We start from the raw sequence: 17,142 nt of genomic DNA on the forward strand, positions 1-17,142 counted from the left end.
GATTTAGGTTGGGGGGCATCTTTATGGGATCAAAGGTGGGGCGTGACCAAAGCGAGCAAAAATCAGAATCTGATGGCCCGACAGATGATGTTCCCAAGGGTCAAAACTTAAAACCCAAGTGGGACATATTGCTGGAGAGGAGGGGTAGGACATTCAAGAAAGAAATCAAAGGTGCTTTCTGGTGAGGGAGAAGAAAGCCCCCCTCCCGCAGATAGTGAAAAGAATTCCAAGCACTCATAAAGCACTATGTGTCAGACCCTGTTCTAAACGCTTTCCATGTATTTAATCCTGACCACAACCTTATGGGCTTGGTGCCATTATTAAGAGGCTAAGTGATTTGCCCAGGGCCACCTCATGAGTAAGTTTTGCAGCTGAGATTGGAACTCTGGAGTTCTGGGCCCAGAGTTCTATGCTCTGCTGCCTCTTAAATACTAATAATGTTGGTTAATACTTAATGAGGGCTGACACTGTGCTCAGCGCCTGGTCTTATTGTACTACAATCTAGATACACCCACTTTACAGCCACAAAAAGTGAGGCTCAAAGAGCTTCTGCTAAGTGACGGAGGCAGATTCCAGGCTGGATCTGAATGATTCCAGAGCTCCTGCCCCTGGTCGCCACACTGTAGATTGCCAGAGGTCTGTTCGTGGAAGCAGGGGGCTGGGCAAGGCTGGGCCGCTCCCTGGGCAGGAACAGATTGTCTGTTTGGCCTCCGTGGAAGGGTGTGATCTGGGAGGAGAGGGTCCCCTGGGCCAATGGGATGGGGTGTTTGTGGGTGGCCCGGAGTCCACGTGAGTCTGGCAGGCTCCTGTCTGGGGAGGGTGTTGTTGGGTGGTGCCCTGTACAAAGTTGGGTGTTCTCTGTCCTTAAAACCTCAACCTCTCCTCACGATCCTCAGTCACTGCCACCTCCTTTCCTCCTCTCCCGCATCCCTCCCCGAGGTCCAACCACACTGGCCTGTTTGCTGTTCTTCAACTCTGTAGGCTTATGCCTGCCTCCCAGTCTTTGACCTTCGTGTTCCCTCTGCTTGGAATCCCTTCCCCACTCTGCACCCTCTCACGCACGAGCCACTCACTCACAGCCTGACCAGGACCACCCTGCCCCCCAGACACTGTTTTGTGGTATTTTGGCTGTGCTGTGTGGCATGTGGGATGGTTCCCGGACCAGGGATTGAACCCAGACCTCTACAGTGAAAGCGCTGAATCCTAACCACTAGGCCACCAGGGAACTCCCAGCCGCCCTCCACACACACTCTTTATCTCACTATTGTTCTCTCCCAGCCCTTCGCTCGGTCTTTAACTTATTTATCAACACGCAGTTTATTGTCTGCCTCCCACTAGAATGTGGGCCCCTCACAGGCAGGAATTTCTCCATGTTGTTCCTTCCGTGAATCCCCACTTGAAGCACTGCCTGGTCCACGGAGGGTGCTCGGTTGTTGGTGGTTGAATGTTGGGCGTGGTGCTGGGTGCTGGGTCTGCAGCAGCGGACAAGACACACAGAGCCCCTGGCCCCTGAGGGCCCTCAGTGTCCCTTGGTGGGAGCAGACTGGAACCAGACCCCTAGCCAGTAATACATGGCTACATCTCTACCAGCAGTGACGTGGCCTGCGAGGACATGCTCAGAGGACCAGGAGAGTGCCCAGACCCTGGGCCTGGTACTCTGTCCCTTGGAAAGTCCCCTGGGCAAGCTCTGAAGGATGAGTAGGAGGAATGGGAAAGGGTGCGCCAGGCAGAAGAAAAGGCGTGAGTGGAGGTCAGAGATGCAGAGTTGGGGGCTTGTCGGCAGCATGTAGCCTGTGTGAGACCCCTAGGGTTCCTGGCCTTGGAGGAGGGTGGGCAGTGGAGCAGGGGCAGATGAGTAGCTGCCCTGTGTGTGTGGAGCTCCGAGACACTACTGGGGAGTGGTTCAGAGAGCGGACGCTGGAGCAAGGATGCCTGGCTCACATCCATCACTCACAGGCTGTGTGACCGTTGGGCAAGTCGCTTAACTTTTCTGGGCCTCAGTTTCCTCCTCTGCAAAATGGGCATAATGATAGTGACTACTTCATAGAACTGCTGTGGGGATGCAGAGCATAAAGCGCTTGGCCCAAGGCCTAGCACACAGTAGGTGCTGTGTAAGCACTGGTCTTGAGGCCGCTGCTGCTACTGCTACCTGAGGAGGGCCTCAGAGGTGGTGGCCGGGCCTCTCTCCACCTGCCTCCTGGCTTACTCTGGCAGCTACCCCTCCCCCACCTGGCTCTGGCAGGGTCACTGGGTGGGTACAGGGCCAGGCAGCCCTATGAGGCCAGCCAGCCTCAGGCCCTCACGGCGGCAGCTCGCTCAGCATCTCAGGGCTTGGCACAGATAATGGGGGAATGATAGGGCTTTGGCACTAGACACCCACATTTGGGTTCCTGCCCCATCACTTACCAGCCATGGGACCTTGGGCAAGTGATTTCTTATTTGCCAGTTTTGTTCCTGTGATACATTTTAGACTCGGGGAAAAAAGTAGAGCTTTCAATGTAGCAGAACACCCACGCTTCCAGTGTTCAGCCTGGGACAGAGCACACAGTGGATACAGTTAAAGGCCCCTCTTCTCTGCCCCGCCCTCCCCGCCCGTCCTCCCTCCCAGCGGTAGCCACTGGGCTGGATTTGGTGTCCAGCCTTCCTCTGCAGGTTTTCCTACTGTTCCTGCCCTCCGATGGATTCACAAACAATAGAGTAATAGCTCTCAACCCTGGCTACATATTGCAGTCACCTGGAGAGCTTTCAAAAATACTGCTGCCCAGGCTCACCCTAGAGATTCTGGCTTGGTCTGGGGTGGGCCAGCATCGGTACGTGGTTCTGATGGTGAGCCAGCGTTGCCCACTGTTTTACAGTTTCACAGATCATATAAATGGTACCACAGTAAACAGCCTGCCTCTTCTGCTCTGTGTTAGTTTGGCTTTTTCTCCACGTGGACGTGTGTCGGTCTAGAGCAGGTCATTCGTTTTCCCTTTCTGCGTTTCTTTTTGTATTGGTGACACACAGGAGTTACCCGTTCACCTTTCGGTGGCCATTTAGGTGGTTCCCACTGGGACTGTAACGAACAGCACTGCAATGAACATTCTAGACATGTTTCCTTGTGTACCACGGCCAGAGTCTCTCTTAGGCATATGTCTCGCAGTGGAAATGCTGGACCTTCCAAATTGCTCCCCTAAGCGTTTGTACCAATGTGCTTCCCAGCAGTGCTTGAGGGTTCCCTTGCCTCCGTGTCCTGCTTCGGGCAAGTCTGCGACCCTTGCTGAAACAATTTACTCAGCCATGAGGTGGTAGGTTTTATGCCACCTGCCTGCCCCCCTCACCCCAGGCTAGTTGGAAACAGGGGGATGGTTCATGTGACGGGCTTAGCTGGGGCCTGACACCTGCTGAGCCCTCATACCCAGAGGAGAAGGCAGGTTGGGCTTTGACCTTCGCCCTCTAGGGTATCCAGGACAGTGGCTGAAACTTTGACCCAACTCTTCTTGGGGATCATCTCCCAGGGCTGACATTTGGGAAGGGAAACGGTACTGACTTAAACCTTCTCAGGAGGAAGGCAAAGAGGAAGGAGGTGCAGCTCGGAAAGGGATGGGCAAAGCCTTGATACACTCGTGTGTGTCAGATCACTGGTCCCAGTGGTGACCAACACAGTCCAAGCCCGGCCCTCATGGGTTACAGGACAGTGAAGGAGACAGACCTGTCCCCAGACAGTGCCAGCCCACAGCGGTTGGGCTGGGATGGGGATGCACAAGCAGACCGGTTGGGGCTGGGATGGGGGACGCACAGGGACGGTAGGAATCTGGAGGAGGCGTCTGACCCAGCCTGGGGAGCCAGCACAAGGGCTTTCTGGAGAAGGAGACATCTGATTGATGAGAGGGAGCCAGGCCCTGGAAGAGCTGGAAAGAAACAGAACAGGTAGTGGGTATGGAAAGTGCAAAGGCCCTGAGGTCCAAAGGAGCTTGGGATGTTCAGGTCCCACCAAGGAAGCCAGTGTGGCAGAGCTGGCAGTGAGATCAAGGAGGTGGGGAGGTGTGGCAGATACAGCAGGGGGTGACAGGCTAGGGTGAGGAGTGTGGACTTCATTCTGTGTGTAATGGGAGTCATCGGAGGGCTTTAAGCAACATCTGCTTTGCCTTTTATAAAGATTGCTCAGGCTGCCATGTGGGGAGCAGATCAGGGAGGGTGGGGCCCGGGAGACCTGAGGGGAGGCTGCTGGGATAGTCCAAGCAGAAGAGAGTGGGTAGGGCTTCCCTGGTGGCGCAGTGGTTGAGAATCTGCCTGCTAATGCAGGGGACACGGGTTCGAGCCCTGGTCTGGGAAGATCCCACATGCCGCGGAGCAACTAGGCCCGTGAGCCACAACTACTGAGCCTGCGCGTCTGGAGCCTGTGCTCCGCAACAAGAGAGGCCACGATAGTGAGAGGCCCGTGCAGGCCCGCGCACCGCGATGAAGAGTGGCCCCCACTTGCTGCAACTAGAGAAAGCCCTAGCACAGAAACGAAGACCCAACATAGCAATCAATCAATCAATCAATCAATCTTTAAAAAAAAAAAAAAAGAGAGTGGGTAGCATGCGGGTGGCGGTGTTGGAGGAGGGTCCCGTGTGCTGGCCAAGATTGTGAGTCCTATACCCATATGGACTCATTTGATCTTCACAGCAACCTACGAGGTAGGTACTGTTATCAACCCCTTTTTAGAGATGAGAGAATTGAGACCCAGAGAGGTATGTGACCTGCCTAGGGTCACACAGCAGGCTAGTGGCAGAGGCAGGACTTGAACTCCAGGCCTTCGGGCTCCAGAGTCACTGCTTGTTGCAGTTGCCCTGCAGTGTTTTGGAAGTGGTCTTGATAAGACAAGGCTACTTCCTGTTCTTCCAGGCTCCTGTTTAGATAGAAACTCTTCGGGGGCCTGTTCAGCCTGGGTGGTTTCTGGGCACTGGGTCCCTACTTCCCTCAGGACCTCCCACAGCCCCCTTCCCTTTCTTGTCCACTGCCTCACCCTTCCTTGTCCTGCTGGCTCACAGTGAACCAGACTTCCTGGCCAGACGCCGGTAGGGGTGTCCCCAGCAGCTGTTTCTCCCATCACCCAAGCCGGGCGGCCACAGATGCTGCCAGCAGGAAGCAGTCTCCTTCCAAGTCACAGCCAGGGAAATGGGACCCTTCCCGGCCCAGCCACCCATCCGGGGCTGGGGCTTATTGTCTGCCAGCTGCCTTGGCCCACAGGAACGCTGGTGGAGGGGGGCAGGGAGGGTCAGAAGGGGAGCTTTCCTAGGTCCCAGGGGAGCCAGCTACGGCAGATGTGTCAGAAGCTACCACTCACTGCAGCCTGTCTCACGGGACCCTCTGATCCTGCCCAATGGCACCTTCCCTGCCAGGGCCACACATTCCGCTCACACGTCCCTCAGCCCGACCCCCTACTGGAAGAGCCAGAGCGTCCCCGGGCCTCACCTTCCTCACCTGTTAAATGGGCTGTCGGGAAGATTGGAGGAGACCGTGCTGTCGAGTGCTTAGCACATTACCTGGTACATAGTAAGCTCATGGTACGTGTTCCCCTCTGGGCTGCAGCCTCCTCTTCGCCTGCTCCCAGCCCCTCGTGATTCTGTGCTAGCCGCCAGCTCCCTGAGTGCCAGGCGCCAGATGTGTGCTTTATGAGCATCCCGCCGTGGCTCGGCCCGGAGCCCTGAGGAGGAGGTGCTATTAACCTCATTTCTCTTTTCCTGCATTTTAATTTTAAGAAGGCCCATTTTTGCCCTGTCTGCAGGTATTACCTATTTGCCGTCGAGAAACCACGCACAGCGCAGAAGGGTATACAGCGATAAGGTCTCTTTCCCACCCCAGTGGTCGGGCCCCTTCCCATAGACAGCATTGTTCCCGGTTTCTTTTCTTTCTTGGGTGTTTGTTCCTGCACATGTTCTCCCCCGCTTTTGTTTTTGCTCACATGGAGCCGACTTCCCATGTTTGTATTCTGTCCTGCCCCTTGCATTTTTCACTCTTAAGTTGTGTCAGGATGTAGAGGGCTTCCTCGTGCTTTCTGTGGCTGTGTGAGGTTCCATGGCATGGTGTCCCCCCCCGCGCGTGTGAGCTGTGGGCGCACCTCTGGAGGTGCTTGGGGGTCTGAGATGTGTGCCCCGGTGGCTCTGCTGGCAGTGTCGCGGCCTGCCTGAGAGCATGCTCCTGTTCGCACCCCACTCCCAGAGTCTGGTGGCGCCAGGGTCTCCTCGCGTTCTCACCATGTGGATGGGTGTTACCTGATACTTTGACCTCTGCCAGTCAGGCAGGTGCCAAGTGGTCCTTATCGTGGTTCTGATTTTTTAAAAATTATTCTTGTTATTTATTTTATTTTAATTTTGGCCGTACCACATGGCATGTGGGATCTCAGTTCCCCGACCATGCCCCCTGCAGTGGAAGCGCAGAGTCTTAATCACTGGACCACCAGGGAAGTCCCCTGATTTTAATATGAGTAAAGGGGAGCATCTTTGTGTTTGTTGAAAGCCACCTGGACTTCCTTTCCTGTCTATTTGTGATATTTTTGCTTTCCCTAAGAAGAGGAAACTGAGGTATAGGCTGGAAACCCCACAGCGAGTGAGTGGTAGATTTGGGACTCAAATCCAGGCCTGCCTGGCTCCAATCTGGAGCTCTTAACCTGTCGGATGCAGTGGAGATTGAGGGCATAGACTCTGGAGCCAACTTTGCCACTCTTGGCTGTGTGATCCCAGGCAAGTCAGTTCACCTCTCTGTGCCTCCGCGTCCTCATCTATAAAATGGGGATGATAATGATACCTCCTTTATAGGGTTGTTTTGAGGATATAAATGCATACTCATCAGACAAAATGCATGGTAAGTGTTCAAAGACGGATAGCTGCTAGTATTAGTACTCATAGTATTACTCTATATTATTAGTATTAGCAGGCACTGTTTTGTGTGCTTTGAGTGAACGAACTTTTCACATCCTCCTAGCAACCCCAAGATGTAGATGTTCTTGTTTTTTTGGTGGTGGTTGTTTTTTGTTAGCGGCATGTGGGATCTTAGTTCCCGGGCCCCCTGCAGTGGAAGCCCAGAGTCTTACCCACTGGACCACCAGGGAAGTCCTATATGTAGATGTTCTTATTATCCCTCTTTTAAGGGGAGGAAATGGAGAACCTGGGAGACCAGCCTGGTGTCAGAGCCAGCAGGGCTGGGGTTTGGCCTGAGCGGAGGGATTAGAAGGCTCCTCCCTTCCCAGCCGGCTGCAGCGGAGCTCTGGAGGGCACACCTTGGCAGGTGGGGACGCCGGGCAGGGGCCCCACATAGAGAGCCTCCCTCCTGGGCCCTCTGCTCCCGCCCTGGCGCCCCAGCCCGGCCCTGGAAACTCCTGATAAAGCGGCATTGTGTGGCAGTTTCGGCTTGCTTCCCCTGGCGGCTTTCAGCCACTCCCACACATGGGGAAGCCGCCTGGGCCTCCTCCCCCTCCCCCGCCCCTCCTGCCAGCCCTCCACGCGAGTGCTGGGAATGGGGAGGAAGTAGGGCATTGCGGGAGGGCTGGGCTCCTACCGTCCCCCAGGTGAGGACAACCCCCCAAGTCCTGTGCGTACGCATGCGCGCTCTTTCTCGCGCTTTCTTTCTCCCTAGGGACCCCGCCTCTGCTGCCTACAGCCACCTCCCCAGCTCCCTTCTCCCTCCCTCCAAATCTGGCCCCAGATTATTTGTGTATTTATGTACCTTGATAATTCCACCTCTTTAAACCTTCCACAGTAGTGAAGGGTAACATGCCTATAGAAAAGTGCATCAGTGCCCATGTCAGTTTAACAGGTAATTATAAGGTGAGCAGCATTTCACCACACCTAGGCGAAGACTGCGAACACAGCACCCCAGGAGCCTCCCATGCCCTCTTGACCACAACCCCAGTAGAGGCCACCTCCCTGACCTTGGGGGTCACCAGGCCCCTGCTTTTCCAGAGGTTTTACCAGGTGTGCATCCTGAGTTATAGCCTGCCACCTCGCCTGCCTGGGGACTCCACATAAATGGACTCCTGCAGCACATCCTCGTCTGGGTCTGTCCTCCCTCATCCATGGTCTGTGAGGCACAGCCATGTGGTTGTGGGTGTGGGTGGTTCGTTCGCCCTCGTTGCTGGGCAGCCTTCTAACCATAACTTACTTCTCCGCCCCTGCTGCGCGGGGGTAACCGTGCTCTTTGAACGCATCTGCTGGGACCTGTGTGCACGCACTTCTCCAGGGATCACGTCCAGGCTGCGGTGCTCAGCTCAGAGGGTCGAGTCTCACCCGCTTAGCAGAGCCCGCCACGCAGCTGTCCAGAGTGGCCGTGACTGCGCGCCCGCCCAGCAGCGTCTGCTCCTCCTCCCCTGCACTGGGTCTCTCAGACTTTGTAACTGACCTTGGAACATTTTATATTCTCTTCTCCTACAGAAGTAACATGTGTGCTTCTTATCGCTGAGATGAGTCCTCTTGTCCTTTTCTCCTCCCCGGGTTCCTATCCATGCCAGCTCTTACCCATCCCACCTATGAGAATCAAGTGCTTACTCCTTGATAAGCCCTGTGCTGGGGCCCCGGGCTCCAGGACCCGGAGGTGAACACAGCAGGCTCCCTCACTGGGCTCAGTCTGGCAGGCGACCCAGACCTTGACCAAAGAGTGACACGGAGACAGGTAAAGTAGACCAGACTCCCAAGCCCCATCTTCTCCCAGCACCCCTGCCTCCTTCATGGGCACCCCACCCGTCCTCTCGATGGGGCCGGGAATCTGGCGTCATCCTGGCTCCCCTTGTCCTCGTCCTCCACATCCATGACATCAAGAAAGCCAGCTGTTCTGCCTTCAAATTAGAACCTGGCGCCTCCCACTCCTTGTTGTCACCGCCTGGTTCCAGCCACCCTCCCCTCCTGCCTGGACCGTGCTGGCAGCCTCCTCGCTCCCCCGCTGCCCCCACAGTCTGTCCCCATGCCCAGCCAGGGGCTCCCTGCCCTGCTGGGCGCCCTCCCGTGGCTTCATCTCTTTTGGGAAATGCCTCCAAGGCCCCGCAAGATCCTGGCCCAGGTTCCCTGCTCGCCTTCACTCCTCTCCTGCCGCCCTATTCCTGGAACATTCCAGGCTGGTCCTGCCTCAGGCCCTCTGTTCATGCTGCTGCCTTGTGTTTGCAGCACCTCGCATCCCTACATCCAGGCAGATCTCCCTGACTCCCGTCTACAGTAGCGCCGTCACTCTCTCTCCCCACCTTCCCCTGCTTGGTTCTCCGGGTCCACTCAGCATCACTGCCATTCCCTTATGACTGTGGGCGTGTGGGTTAGTGTCCTCTCAGCCCGCCCCCCGCCCCGCCCCGAATAACTTAGCTTCATGGCAGTGGGGGGCGATTCTTGTGTCCCTTGTTGTGTCTCAGGGCTTGACTTATAGTAGTCGCTCAATAAACACTGGTGGGCCGAATGAATGAACAAGCCGTAATAAGCGGAGAGTGTCACTGCCAGAGTGTATGATGTGGGGTGGGGGTGTGTGCTTCCCCCACCCGCCCGCCCTGCCCCCAACGTGAGAATTACAGGGCAGGCTTTCCTAAGGAGGAATTGCCGCATGAAGAATGAACTCAGGGAGGAGGAGGGTGAACAGCAGTTGAGGCTGAGGGAGCTGCCTGTGCAGAGGTCCCAGGCGGGAGAGCGCAAGGCGCCTTCCAGGAGTCGCAGGAAGACTGGCATCCTCCCACTGCTCTGGATTCGAATCTTGACAGCCACGCGGGCCTCTTCATGTCTCAGTTTCTTCCTCTAGAACTGAGGCTCCTCTGGGTGTCCTAGGGCATGTGTAAAGTTCTGCTCCTAACACACTTATCCTAGTGCCTGGCATAGAAATATGAAGGTGATTGGTTTATTACCTTTTTTTTCCAACAAATACTCTGGAGTGCCTGGCCCTTTGTGGCCTCCAGGGACACTGTGGTAGATAAACAGACCCAGTTGCTACCCAGATGGAGCCTGTCTCTTGGACTCTCAACCTTCTGGCCACACCCCCGACCTCCCAGCTCAGAGGCAGGAGAAGGCCTGAAAAGACCTTGGGCCTGGGGAGTCCTTATTCCTGAGGCTGATAATAGGGAGAACTAATCGCGGGTTTGCACATGCCAGGCCCAGTGCCCGCACACAACTCCCATGCTGTTTCTACTCAGTCCTTCCTGGAAGGATTCGACCCATTTCAGAGATGAGGGAGGTGAGGGTGGCACCAGTGGTGAGTGCTGGGTCCATCCTGCCGGCTGGTGCTAACCTGATGTGGTAGTATCTCCTTGGGGTGTTGGAGCAGCTTTTCACATGCTCCTCAAACATCTGGAGTGCCCTTCCTATGAAGGGCCTATTCGGGTCACTTGCCTCTTTTTCCTCTAGCTGGCTGTACTTTTTTTTTAACCACTAGACCGCCAGGGAATTCCCTGTCTGCATTTTTATTTAGAATTTCTGTGAGTTGAATTCTAGATTCTGGTCAAGAACATGTGTTTCCTAGATGGTACTCCTGCCTTCTCTCAGTCCATGGCCTGTCTTTTCACTTTTTTTAAAAAATATTTATTTATTCATTTGGCTGCATCAGGTCTTACTTGCAGCACACGGGCTCTTCATTGCAGCAGTCAGGCTTCTCTCTAGTTGTGGCACGTGGGCTCTCTAGTTGCAGCCACGGGCTCAGTAGTTGTGGCATGCGGGCTTAGTTGTCCCACGGCGTGTGGGATCTTAGTTCCCTGACCAGGGATCGAACCCGCGTCCCCTGCATTGGAAGGCAGATTCTTAACCACTGGACCACCAGGGAAGTCCATTCACTTTTTTTATTGTGTCTTTTGATGAACAGAAGCCTTTAATTTTAATGCAGTCAGTTATCACCCATTTCCTTTATAGTTTTATAGTTCTACTTTTCACATTTAGTCTTCCTTTGTGCTGGAATTGGAGTGTGTATGTGTGTGTATGTGTGTGTGCGTGTGTGTGGTGTGAGATAGGCACCCAGTTTCACATTTTCCATCTGGATCCCCAGTCATCCATGTACCATTTATTACAAACCAGCATATCTCCCCTGCCACCTGTGTCATAAATTCTCTCTCTGTATAAGTGGGCCTGTTTCTGGGTACTTTCTTCCTTTCTCATGCTTGGTTTGCCTATTCCTGTGTCAGTACCCCACTGTCCTAATTTCTATAGTTGATAGTAAGTCTCGATGGTGTGGAGAGCAAGCCCTTCCACATGTCCTTCTTCCCGAGTGTCTCGGCCATTTGACTTTTCATAATTCCATTTAGATATGAGACAAGCATCTTGCCACACACACAGACGTGACATTGAGTCTCCCAGTCCATGAACGTGGTCTGTCTCTCCATTTATTTATGTCTTCTCTGATGTCTTTCAGCAAAGTATCACACTTTTCCGGCCTGGGCCTTGCCCACTGCTTGCTGGATTTATTCCAAGGCACTTCGTGATGTGGCAGGGGGAGCCTGTGGCCTCCTCTCCCACGAGGCGCCTTGTTCACTGGGCTTGGCTTTGCTGGGTGAGGCTCTCACAGCAGAGGCAGGAGCCCACCTCCCCCATTCCCTGCTTTCTCCCTGGCACCGCCCCTGGGCCCTGGCAGAGGGCAGGCAGGGTGCCAGAGAGTAAGTTGTAATTTTCCTGAATGATTTCAAGGGCTAATTAAAGGTCTTCCTTGACTAATCAGCTTACGGTTTAATTATCGGGAAACAGGCTCAGGGATGCAGGAAGCAGCACTGCTGGGGTCTCCTTACAGCGTGGCGGGAAGGAGCCAGGGCCCAGCCCTTACCCCGTGGCCATGGCAGGATCTGGGGATACCCCGGCACCCCCAGGAGGCCAGCTGCGGTTCTCCATCCCTGGGAGAGAGCGGGGTGGAGGGCAGCAGATGCCGGTGAGGTCAGAGTAGGTCCCCGCCCTGCTTAAAATCCTTCTATGGTTCCCACTGCTGGGGTGGTGGGGGACCCAGTCCCGCCTCTGGTCAGCAAGGCCCTGCCCCCCTCCCTTGCCAGCTGCACTTCAGCCTCGCTGGCCTTTTTTTAGTGCTCTCACCTCATTTATTCTTTGGGTCCTGGCCTAAAGGTCACCACCTCTGGGAAGCCTTCTCAGGCCACTCCTGCCTCCAGAGCAGGTGATAAACTCTGCCAGCCACAGGCTGGCTGTCAGCATCACTCCCTCCACCACTGATAAGTGCTTCGCGCCTGGGCTGCGCCCTGTGGTCCAGCATTGGGGTTGCGGAGGAGAAGGGGTTCAGGATGGGCGCTCTGAGGAGAGGGCTGGGCGCGGGCTTCAGGCCCGGAGGACTGAGTGATTGCTGAGGCCTTCCCGGGGGAGGTGGTTGGCAATCTGGCCAGTGACCTGACCAAGGAAGGGCTCTTGGGAGTTTGTGAAGGGGGAGGGGACCTGGAGATGGCCGTGCCAGGCCTGGCTTCATTCCTTGCATTCTTCAGCAGGCCCCAGACTCCCGGTGGCTAAGGTGGGGGAGGGTGGGCAGGCAGAGAGTGGGGCCTCCTGGGCGCTCACCCTGCCCCTCCCTTTCCCTTTCAGCCCCTCAGGCCTACACCCCCATCAGTCTGTCTCACTTTACACCACCCGTCGAGGACGCAGGCCTGGGACTGTGTGTCCAGGCCCCCCACCCCTACTCCCGTGCTCACCCCTGGCCACACATTAGGGTTACCTGGTGCAGGCATCCATGTGGGGGTCCAGGGTCAGACCATTTGAATCCGAATCTCTGGCTGTGGGGCCTGAGCATTGGGTTTTGTGAGGTTTTTCAAAGCTCCCTGGGTGACTCTAGTGCAATTCTGAACTGAGATGAGAGCCACTGGCTTACAGAATGATAGAAAACATGTACTAGCTTTTGCGATGTTTGGGCACTTTCCTGGGTTTCTGACGTGGCGTGATTAAGTCATGTCACCTCCATAAGCACACTATAGGAAGATATGATTATTATTCCCATGTTACTGACAAGGGAGCTGAGGCCCAAAGAAGGCATCCGTGCCTGGCGGTGCAGCCTCTGTCGCTGTCCTGTCTTCCCATCCCTGGGCCCTCCAGGCCCCTGTCTGAGTAGCTCTCTCCTGTCCCCGCCCCGCTCCTGTCTTTCTCTACCTGTGTCTCTGCCTCCTCTCTCTCCCTCTTTCCCTCAATTTCTGCTTCTCTCCTCCCCTGAAGAGGCTTCCTTAGCTTCCCTGTTTAGAGCCAGGATCCTGCTGAAGCCACAGAGGGGAGATGGTTTCTACAGGCCCAGGACAAGGACGGGAAGGATGCTGACGTCACCACACTCCAGCCTCCCTTGCTGCTCCTGGCACCCGGCGTGGGAGAGGGTGGGAGGCAGGGCACCCATCCCACTGATGGTCAGGGGCGGGGGGTACTGGGGCTGGCTCTGCAACCTTGCTGGGAGGACCATCCAGGGGGGTGGAGCCTAACAAATCCCATGGGCCCCAGATCTGGTGTTGTCATCTGTTGCTGGTTACCATTTCAGGCTCCCGGGGGGTGGCTCATGGTTTAATTTCAGGAAAGGTTTGTGCTAAGATGTGAATATTGCATTGCAGGAGCCGTTATTATTTGATGGGAACGAGGGGGACCAAGATTCCAGTGCCCCTGTGTGTCCCCAGTCACCAAGGGCTCCCTGGCCTCCTCTCCCCGACCCCATCCTGGCAAGGGCTGGGCATCCAGCTCCCCCGCCGGCCTCACCCACCTCCAGCAGAGCTTCCTCTGTGACCTGAGGCCAGGCCCTGAGCCCTGGGTATCTCTGCACTGGTTCCCATTTGGAGCAGGAGGAGAAGGATTCTTGTTGCCTCCCAAGGTAGCTGGGAGAATTAAGTGAGTCAGCGTGTGTGTAACGCTCAGCACAGGGCTGTCATCATTATGTCATTCTGGTTACTGGTGCCGTGGTTACTGTTACAGTTATTAGAGGCAGGATATGTGTTTGGATTTAGTAATTAAGGTTCACGGGGTGAGCGATCCATAATTCTTCACTGTTATGACTAGGTCACATTTCCCTTTGCAAAACATTTAAAACCTTTGTATAATTGAAGTGTCCACACATGCTCTGAAGAATGGTCTGATGCCCTCCCTACTTCCCCGTCCCCGTCCCCAGCTTCAGCAGTTATCAGTCACCACCAGCTTTTTCATCTGTACCCCATCCCCACCTCCCTGATTCTTTTGAAGCAATTCTCAAACATCATAGACTTCAGCCATAAATATCTCAGATTTTTTTGCCTATGAGAGATAAGGAATCTTTAAAACACACACACACACACACACAATACCATTGTCACAGGAGAAAAAGAACCAATACTTCCTTAATATCCTCACATTTCCCCAGTTGTCTTATCATCCTTTTCAATGTGTTTGTTTGACTTGGCATCCAGACAAGGTCTGCTTTGCGTTTGGTTGATAGGCCCCTTAAGTCTTCTGTAGTCTATAGGGTTTCCCCTGTCGGCTCTTTCCTGTGCTTGCTTATTGGGTCCTTGATCCATCCAAAACCCTGGTCCTCTCTCCTCTGGAAGTTTCCACACTCTGGATCTCACTGATGCATCCTTGTGGTGTCATTTCACATGTTCCTTTGTCCCCTGTACTTCCTGTATATTGGGCCTTAGGCCTAGAGGCGCTATTGGATTCAGGTTCCCTTATTTCATAGGTGGTGATCTGTAGGAACATCAGGCCAACATTTGTGTCTGAGTGACTATTTTAAAATAAATTAAGTTTTGGTTTTTTTTTTTTTTAAATATAAATTTTATTTATTTATTTATTTATTTATTTTTGGCTGTGTTGGGTCTTCGTTTCTGTGCGAGGGCTTTCTCCAGTTGCGGCAAGCGGGGGCCACTCTTCATCGCGGTGCGCGGGCCTCTCACTGTCACGGCCTCTCCCGTTGCGGAGCACAGGCTCCAGATGCACAGGCTCAGTAGTTGTGGCTCACGGGCTTAGTTGCTCTGCGGCATGTGGGATCTTCCCAGACCAGGGCTCGAACCCGTGTCCCCTGCATTGGCAGGCAGATTCTTAACCACTGCACTACCAGGGAAGCCCGTGGTTTTTTTTTTTAAGTGAGTGGTTTGAAAAAAAAAAAAATGCTTAAGTCACTCCTAGTAAGGCTGGTACCCAGCTACAGCAGAGCAGAGCAGGAGGAACCCAAAGGCCTGACTTTCAGAACGACCGGGGCCTGGGAGCAAAGGGCTGTGTGTGAGCCCCTGGCTTCCAGTGAACCATCGTCATAAGTGCACAGCTTTGGGCTCCTGCTTTGCTGGGACCAGAGGCCCCCAGCTGAGAGCCATCCCTGACCCCGAGCCGCACCCCCATCCTTCAGCCTGGCCTGGTGGTTAAGCTTTAGGGACTCCTGCCCCAGCTCTGCCCTTGGCCAGCAGGGCCACCCTGGGAAGCTTTCCCATCCCCCACCTGCTTCCTCCTCTGTAACATGATGCTGGTAGGGGGACCACACCTCCCTTGGAGGGCTGTGGTCAAGAGGCTTGGGCTCCAGGAGCTGCTGTTCTTCTGCATTTAGTGTAGACTCTCTTTGACCTCAGCCGGGCCACTCTCCCCTTCCACCCTCCCTCCCTTCCTGCCACGCCAGCCTCCTTGGCTGGCCTCCTCGGGCATTCTGGAATGTGCCAGGCAGGCTTCAGTCCTCGGGCCTTTGCAGTTGTGGTTCCTTCCACCCTGAAAGCTCTTCCCTAGATCCGCACGTGGCTCCCTCACTTCCCCTGCTCTTGCTCAAATGCCGCCCCCTCAGACACCCCTCCGCCCACTGTCCCCTCTCCCACTTGTTACGTACTTCTTTGTTTACTTTTGTGTTGTCTCAACTCCGTCACTCACTAGGATGTCACCTCTGGGAAGGAGGGACTAGCTTACTCACTGCTGTATCCCCAGTGCTTAAAACAATGCCTGGCACATACTGAGTGCATAATAAAGAATTGTTGAGTACGGGACCGAATAAGAGCCTGAACGTGGTTAAGTGAGTGGACTCTGGCCTGGGTCAGACCTGCCATGGAATCCTGGCTCTGATACATGCTGTGTGACCTTGGGCCAGCACCTCCCCTCTCTGAGCCTCACTTTCCTCCTCTGCAACATGGAGGCATTCACAGCACCCTGCTCACTGCCTTGTCTTGCACTAGTGTGGTGCGCGCACGTAAGGCTCTGTAGCTGGCCTCGCTGGTGTCCTGTGTCTCCAGCGTCGGGCACAGGTGAGCCAGCTAGGGCTGTCCCCACCCTGGGGACTCTACCAAATCTTAACTAACTCCTTCCACTCTGGGTGACCGGCTGTGGCACCCCAGGGTAGGGATGCCGTGGATAGATACGTCCCCGTGGCCAGAAAGGCTCCACGGGGAGTGTGATCCACGCAGGACACCAGAGTGCTGGGCATGTGGAGAGACCTGGGTGTTGGGGCTGAGGCTGAGTCTGGCTGCTTCCAGGCCTTTGTCTCCTTTGCAGGAAACAGGCCAAGAGCTGCAAGGGGCCAAGGAGGGCTACTGCTCTGATCGCGGCAGCAGTTATAGCCTTGGGAGTGTGTGTGTGTGTGTGCGTGTGTGTGTGTGAGAGAGAGAGGGAGAGAGATGGACAGAGAGAGAGCAAAAGAGACTGTCTGTGGACACCTGCAGGTATGGAGGAAGCTTCCAGCTGTCAGAATTGCTACCCCTGGTGTTTCCTGCACCAGAGTGTAAAAATATGACACATGTACAGAAAACTGCGTAAGACCTCCCCGTTCAGTCTAGTGAATAATTATAAAGCACACGCCTTTCTAACGACCACCCAGATCAAGAACACAAGCGTTGCCAGCACCCTAGAAGCCCCCTCCTTCGTGTGCTCTTTCCAGGTTTATCAAACAAATTCGGCCCTGTTTTCTTCCTTTTAATTGTTGCCTGTTCGTTTGTGAATCATGAAAGATTACAGTTGCCCTCAAGAGATCAGAGAATCACCTGAGGGACTCCCTTGGGCCTGTTGCCCAACTCAGAGAGAAAAACGCTTGCCACGGTTCAAGTCCCCTGGGTCCCCTCCCGCAGGTACTCGCTGTGCTTCCTTGTTGCTTCCATAAACAGTATCCCGTATCGTTCTGCAGGTTTTAAAACTGTATGTAAATGGTTCCAGACCGCCAGCACTCAGCTGCAGCTCGCTCTCAATAGGGTGGATAAGTGAAGTCGCATGCCAGTGGGGATGCTCCCCAGCATGGGTCAGATGGAAGCCCCTCCCCATAGCCAGATGAAAGCAGCCCTGC

At 54.8% G+C, this 17,142-nt stretch overlaps 1 protein-coding gene across 2 annotated transcripts in view; it reads left to right on the forward strand.

Annotated features, from left to right (window-relative positions):
• The window catches only part of PAK4 (p21 (RAC1) activated kinase 4), a 46,500-nt gene that overhangs the window by 540 nt on the left and 28,818 nt on the right, over positions 1-17,142 (forward strand). The gene's annotated exons all lie outside the window — the stretch shown is intronic.

This window comes from Eubalaena glacialis, chromosome 18, assembly GCF_028564815.1.
Source record: "Eubalaena glacialis isolate mEubGla1 chromosome 18, mEubGla1.1.hap2.+ XY, whole genome shotgun sequence".
Lineage (NCBI taxonomy): Eukaryota > Metazoa > Chordata > Mammalia > Artiodactyla > Balaenidae > Eubalaena > Eubalaena glacialis.